The sequence below is a fragment of the Arachis hypogaea genome, chromosome 7, assembly GCF_003086295.3.
Source record: "Arachis hypogaea cultivar Tifrunner chromosome 7, arahy.Tifrunner.gnm2.J5K5, whole genome shotgun sequence".
NCBI lineage: Eukaryota > Viridiplantae > Streptophyta > Magnoliopsida > Fabales > Fabaceae > Arachis > Arachis hypogaea.
In genome coordinates this window covers 20,195,549-20,203,077 of record NC_092042.1, presented here as the reverse complement: position 1 = coordinate 20,203,077, position 7,529 = coordinate 20,195,549, and the positions used below count along the sequence as shown (strand labels likewise).

Genomic DNA, 7,529 nt, shown 5'->3' with positions numbered 1-7,529 from the left:
ATTAAATAGAGTTATTAAATATTTTTACAAACTTTCATGAAAAGAGATGATCATAGGTGGAAACATGTAATTGAGCATCAAACCCTCACCGGTAGTGTTTGCACTCTATTCGCTCAAGTGTTTAGGGTCGATTCTCTCAATTCTCTCCTACTCATGCTTTCTTAGATTTGTTCTTCTTCTAACAATCAACAAATTTTCATGCATGCATACATATATCATGAGGTCTTTTCATAGGTTGTAATGGGGCTAGGGTCAAGGTAGGATGCATATTTGGTTAAGTGAGCTTGGAATTTGAATCTTTGATAAGCTTAAACTTCCCACTTAACCTATGACAACCTATACAATTAAGTTCTAATCTAACTACCCATTCCTCACTTTTTCACATACTCATGTATTCCTTTTTAATTTCATAACACCTATGCATTGATTTTATTGGACTATACTTTGATTTGGGGCATTTTATCCCCTTTTTATTTCTTTCTTTTTCTTCTTTTTCTTTCTTTTTTCTATTTTTTTCTTTTTTTCTTTTCCATATTGTTTTTCTTTTCTTTTTCTTTGTTTTTCTCATTTTTTTCTTTCTATATACAAGAACATCAATGCATAAGGTCTATACATTTGATCAATACATGAGTATGTACCCAATTCCCAATATTTCCAATAATAATACAAAACTACCCTTTTATTCACCCAATGTCCCAAGGTTCCCACACTTGAATGATACTCACACACACTAGCCTAAGCTAATCAAAGATCCAAATAGGGACATTTATTGTCTTCCGCTTTAGGCTTGTAATGTGCTAAAATTAAGAACAAGTGGGTTAATCGTAGGCTCAAATTTGGCTAACAATGAAAGATAAAAGGTAAGGCTTTTTGGGTAAGTAAGCTAAATGAAATGATGGCCTCAATCATATAAATGCATAAATACACAAAATAATGGATATAAAGAATCAAACAAATCAAAGATCACATTCATAGAAAGAGAATAATGCACACAAGAAGGAAAATAAGTGGTTATAGGATGTAACCACACCAATAGGCTCAAAACTCACTTGTTTGTATTCTTAGCTCAAAAATATGATCCACAATATATATATATTTCAAGCAAGTTTTATGAAAAATTTTCACTCAAATCAATTGGTGCCCTATAGATAGAAATCTTGAAAATTTTCATTATTTTGACTAAGCTTATTGTGTATACATATGCAAAAATTAAGAGAATGCAAGTAAAAATCCTAAAATCCTAGAATGAAATGCAAAAGTGTTGGGATTAGAAATTTGTCACCCAAAATCGCCGATCGGTCGGACGACCTCCCCACACTTAAAAGTTTGCACCGTCCTCGGTGCACTCAAAGATGAGCAAGGGGGTACGGCGACTCTCTGGATTGCTACATGTTCTTAGTCTTGCTTCCATGTTTGCTCATGGTGCATTCATCATGAAAAACAAAAATATAACACCATAAGGTAGGGTAATACAAAAGCAAGGAAGCATAATTGTTGGAATGAGGTAAATCACTAGAATTGAGTGGGTGAATTAGTGTGACATTAAGAAATATTAGGTGTGTGAATTCTAAATTGCGCGGTTTAGAACACACATTAGCATAAAAAGCTATGTCACCAAAGAAGCATGCACTTTACTCATTCTAGTATGCTTGAGATGCTTTAAGTGAACTTGTAAGGTAAAACAAGCATTAGAGAAGCATGGAAGCATTCAAGCTAAAATATATGGATGCATATGAACATGAAACACAATGCATTAAGGTAAATGCATAACATCATCCATCATCAAGAGGTTGCCTAATTACAAAATAAGGCTCAAATCACATGGTGGCCAAATCATGTAATTCAAGAAGAGTTACAAGCTCGAAGGCAATTCTCATCACTTGGTATTTTTCAAAAGATAAGCATGAAAAACTCAAGACCAAGTAGCAAAATATAACCTCAATCATAGGATCCAACAAAGATTATCGAAAAACATTCATGCTAAAATAGTATTTAGGCAATAAGAGGCAACAATGTGTAGTAAACAAGATCAATAAGCCAACACTTATAATGAAAATGGAGAAAATAAAATGAAAACTAAACTAAAGCTATCTAACAAACTAACTAACTAACTAATTAACTAACTAAAATAAATGGTTATCCATGGTGTTTGGAAGTGTTGGATGAGGGGTAGAAGAAGGGAAGAAGAAAGGAGAAGGAAAGAAATGGAAAGAGGAGAAGAAGAGAAATGGATGGAAGAAAGGACATCCACGCGTACGCACGCATGACGCGCGCGCGTCGATGGCTTATTTCGAGAGTGGCGCGTACGCGTCATGTGCGCGAGCGCGCAAATAGGTTTGTGCCTCAGGCCCAATTTCTGCACAGTGCAGGCCTAACTCTCGGGTCAAGGTATGGAAGGTGGAACTTCTCAATCCACGCGTACGCGTGCATGGCGCGCTCGCGTGGATGGTCCAAAATGCTTGATGCACGCGTACGCACGCAATGCGCGTACGCGTGGATGGTGCTCTGTTTTTCAAAAATTTTTGCTATATTTTTGCACCAATCCAAGCATTCCAAACCTCCAAACAGCTACCAAAACACCATAAAACCTTATTTAACATACTAAACTATCAACTATACTCAACTAACTAAACAAAATATGAAATCAACCAAATTCTACACTATTTACAAAAGAGAAAATGAAAAGATGTTACCATGGTGGGGTGTCTCCCACCTAGCACTTTTGTTTATTGTCCTTAAGTTGGACTTATGGGGAGCTCCTCATCAAGGTGGCTTGTGCTTGTACTCATCTTGGAACTCCCACCAATGCTTGGTTCTCCATTGTGCCCCAAGATTCTTCATGGATTGAGCCAAGTCTTGATGGAGTTCTTCACAAGCTTGGGGCTCCCAAAGTTGATCCTCTTCTTGTAATCCGGGATCCCACACTTTGTTTTCACACCCGTCTTGAGGTTGATCATCATTATTGGTCCGACCGGGTGGTGAGTAAGGTGAATTCTCTATATAGTGGCCAACAATCCTCCTAGACCCATTTATTTGAGCACTACTCCAACCTTTATATCTCATGTTTGATGCATCAACCATAATGAGCCTTGATTTGCAATGCCAACCATGAAACATCTTTCGCTTACGCTTCATCCCACAAAGCATCCTAAGTTGACCATCCGTTTCAAGCAAACCATATTCAAGTAGGATAATAAAGCTAATAGAAATGAATTTCACCCACTCAAATGAAGGTATAGATGGCAACCTAGGCAAAGATGCTTCCAAAGATCTTGACAAAGCATAACCAACCCCCGTTCTTCTATTTCTAGAGATTTCCACCTCTTCACAAGATCTCTTAATCTCAATCCTTTGTTCAACAATTTTATCTAAACCTTTTCCTTTACTCAAATCATAATAGGAGGGTGAGAGAAATTTACCTCCTTAACGCTTTCAAATCCAACCGGAGAAGGTTCTTCATGCTCAAAGGATTCTTCACCACTAAGACTTGATGCTTGATCTTTATCACCAAGGGAACTCAATTCTTTCTCTATCCCATCCAAGTCTTCATATGAAATATGCCTTGGAAGGTGTGCACTTTCCTCCCTAGCATCAATTTCAATCATCTTGGAGGGGTTTTCTTCAACTCTATGTTCCCATGGAGGCTCCGCATCTCCTAAGTCTTCTACCACTTCTTCCTTGTCTTCAACAATTAAAGCTTCCTCCAATTGTTCCAATACAAAGCAACTTCCTTCATTTCCCACCGGAGTTTCCAATCTCTCCTTCATGCTATGTTCGTCATTTGATTCTCCACATGTAGCCATAGGAGTTCCTTGAGTGTTCAAGCTTTGGGAGGCTAATTGATTTGTTACCGCACCCAAGGCGGCCATGAAATTTTGCACATCCCTTTTCATCTCTTCTTGCCCTTGAACAAGAACACCAAGGGTTTCATCCATTAGAGATTGGAGTGGGTGGAAGGGTTCATCAAATTGGGGGGAGAGTTCATAGTAGGAAGATGGTTCTTCTTGGTAGAGTTGTGGTGGTTCTATGTTTTCCATTCTTTCCACTTATTGAACAACACACTCCATGGTTGCTTGAAATTGATCCAATGTTTCCTTGAGATGATCCCTTGACTCTTGTTACTCTTGAATAATATGATTAGGATCATGTGGCTCTTGGATCAATGGATATGAGTATTCTTCCATGGGAGGTTGTGGTGGAAAGTAGAATTTATCTTGTGGTTGAAAATTTTCATATGTTGGAGGTGGTTCATCTTGGTAATAATGTGGAGGAGGTGGCTCTTGAAAATATTGATGTTGGAATGGTGGTGGCTCTATATGTGGTTCATATGGTTCATATGGTTGTTGGTAGGATGGATATGGATTAGGGTCATATGAAGGTGGTTGGTAAGAAGGGGCTTGTGAGTATGGTTGAGGTTCATGTTGAAGATATGACTCATAGGCATATGGTGGTGGTTCTTGAAAATCACAAGGAGATTCACCATAGCCATTGGATTGATATGCATCTAAAAATGGCTCTTCTTCATAGTGCATTTGTGGAGATTGTTGCCAAGAAGATTGATCATATGCATATGGCTCCTCCCACCTTTGGTTGTCCCATCCTTGATACACATCTCCATTATAGTTCTCATCACCTACAACATAGTTGTAATCACACTCATAGCCAAAATGAGAATTCATGATAGGAAGAGAAGGCAAAAACAAAAAATAGGAACAAATAAAGAGAACAAACTAAAAACTAACAAAGAAGCAAAAAACAAACATATTCACAATATTCACATATATACAATAACCAATAACACAACACCATTGCAATTCCCCGGCAACGGCGCCATTTTGATGATTGGATTTTTGATGGTTTAGAATTTCACAAATGAATTCTCGTTGCAAGTATAGTTCCTAAACCAAACAATAATCTTTTCATACAAAAAGTTGTTTGTCACTAAAACAAACCCCTAAATTTATAAACCGAAGTATTGAACCTCGGGTCGTTCTCCCTAGGAATTACAATAGAGTGTCTTGTTATTGGTGGTGAGTTATTTTGGGGTTTTGATATGAAGCATGAAAGATAAATGGCAAGAAAGTAAACTAAGGCCTAAAAAGGTCTTGGCAAGGGTTGGTGGTCAAGCATCTCTATCCTAATCACTAACCACAATATGAGAATTGGCAAGGATTAATCTCATTAAATCATCCTCTAACTAGTAGCAAAGGAAAGTAAAATGAGCTATATCAATCCTAGTCCATAAGTTCTAACTCTCCACTAATTCAATTAGTGAGAACTAGATTAAATGGCTCCCAATCATCAATTACTTGGACATTAGTAACTCAAGAGTTCCTAAGTTACCTTTCCAAGCCAAGAGTATAAAATTCTACTCTAAATCCAACCAAGCATTTCATCAAACACTTGGAGGGTACAAAAGAAAAGCATAGTAAATTGATAACAAGAGTAGAATCTAACAACAATTATTGAAAAGAATTAATAACAACAATCAAAAGAAACACATCTATTATGAATTACCTTGAATTGAATTGGAAGAAAGTAGAAGAAACAAAAGTAGATCTACAACAAAAACACAAGAACAACATAAAGAAAATTACAACAAAAGAATAGAAGAAGATGAATGTAGCAACAAAAAAGTTGAGAGATAGAAGTAGAAGAAGGTGAATTGAAATCTAGGTCTAAGAACTAAGCATAATCCTAATCCTAATCCTAGAGAGAAGTGAGAGCTTCTCTCTCTAGAAACTACTTCTAGAACTAAACTATGACTAATGGTAACTAACTTGTAAAGTATGAGAGTATGTTCATTCCCCCTTCAATCCTTGGCTTAAATAGCATCAGAAATGAGTTGCATTGGGCCCACAAGACTTCTAAAATCGCTGGCCACGTTTTGCTTTAAGTGAACCAAGAGGCAGCAACGGTGCGTGCGCGTACTATGCGTGTGCGTGCCACCATACGTGTAGCAACTATGGCAAATCTTATATCGTTTCGAAGCCCCGGATGTTAGCTTTCTAACCTAACTGGAACCGCATCATTTGGACCTTTGTAGCTCAAGTTATGGTCGTTTAAGTGCGAAGAGGTCGGCTTGACAGCTTTTCGGTTCTTTCATTTCTTCATGAGTTCTCCAACTTTTCATGCTTTCTTTCTTCATTCCCTTGATCCAATCTTTGCCTCCTAAATCTGAAATCACTTAACAAACATATCAAGGCATCTAATAGAATCAAGGTGAATTAAATTTAGCTATTTTAAGTCCTAAAAAGCATGTTTTCACTCTTAAGCACAATTAAAGGAGAAGTTATAAAACCATGCTATTTCAATGGATAAATGTGGATAAAAGGTTATAAAATCCCCTAAAATCAATACAAGATAAACCCTACAAATGGGGTTTATCAAAGCATCTCAATCCCTGCCATTGGAGCAAACAATTTTGAGCTGAAGCTTCAACTACTTGTTCTGATATAACAGAACTGCAAGTTCCATGGACTTCCATAAGAAGATCCCTATCAGTTTTTAACTGAATTCTTGCAGATCTGTGATACTGTTAATACTAATGGAGTAGATCCTGAAGTCTACAGGCTCATGCTTTTCCCTTTTGCTGTAAGAGACAGAGCTAAAACATGGTTGGACTCACAACCTAAAGATAGCCTGGACTCTTGGGATAAGCTGGTCACAGCCTTCTTGGCTAAGTTCTTTCCTCCTCAAAAGCTAAGCAAGCTTAGAGTGGATGTTCAGACCTTCAAGCAAAAAGATGGTGAATCCCTCTATGAAGCTTGGGAAAGATACAAGTAGTTGACCAAAAAGTGTCCTTATGGCATGAGTTTAGAGTGGACCATTTTAGATAGATTCTATGATGGTCTATCTGAGCTTTCTAAGATGTCACTGAACCATTCTGCATGTGGATCCATTCAACTAAAGAAAACGCCTGCAGAAGCTCAAGAACTCATTGACATGGTTGCAAATAACAAATTCATGTACACCTCTGAGAGGAATCCTGTGAGTAATGGGATGCCTCAGAAGAGGGGAGTTCTTGAAATTGATGCTCTGAATGCCATATTGGCTCAGAACAAAATGTTAACTCAGCAAGTCAACATGATTTCTCAGAGTCTGAATGGATGGCAAAATGCATCCAACAGTACTAAAGAGGCATCTATTAAAGAAGAAGCTTATGATCCTGAGAACCTTGCAATGGCAGAGGTGAATTACATGGGTGAATCTTATGGAAATACCTATAATTCCTCATGGAGAAATCATTCAAATTTCTCATGGAAGGATCAATAAAAGCCCCAACAAGGCTTTAATAATGGTGGAAAAAATAGGTTTAGCAATGGCAAGCCTTTTCCATCATCTTCTCAGCAACAGATAGAGAATTCTGAGCAGAGCCCCTCTAGCTTAGCAAATATAGTCTCTGATATATCTAAGGCCACTTTAAGTTTCATGAATGAAACAAGGTCCTCCATTAGAAACTTGGAGGCACAAGTGGGTCAGTTGAGTAAGAAAATTATTGAAACTCCTCCAAGTGCTCTCCCAAGCAA

The 7,529-nt window shown here is 37.6% G+C and overlaps 1 non-coding gene across 1 annotated transcript; it reads right to left on the bottom strand.

The window, feature by feature from the left end:
* Positions 1 to 6,708: 6,708 nt before the first annotated feature.
* On the bottom strand, positions 6,709 to 6,812 carry LOC112704508 (small nucleolar RNA R71). The gene has a single exon (XR_003155131.1). It is a non-coding gene; the product is annotated as a small nucleolar RNA R71 (small nucleolar RNA).
* Between the last annotated feature and the right edge of the window lie 717 nt (positions 6,813 to 7,529).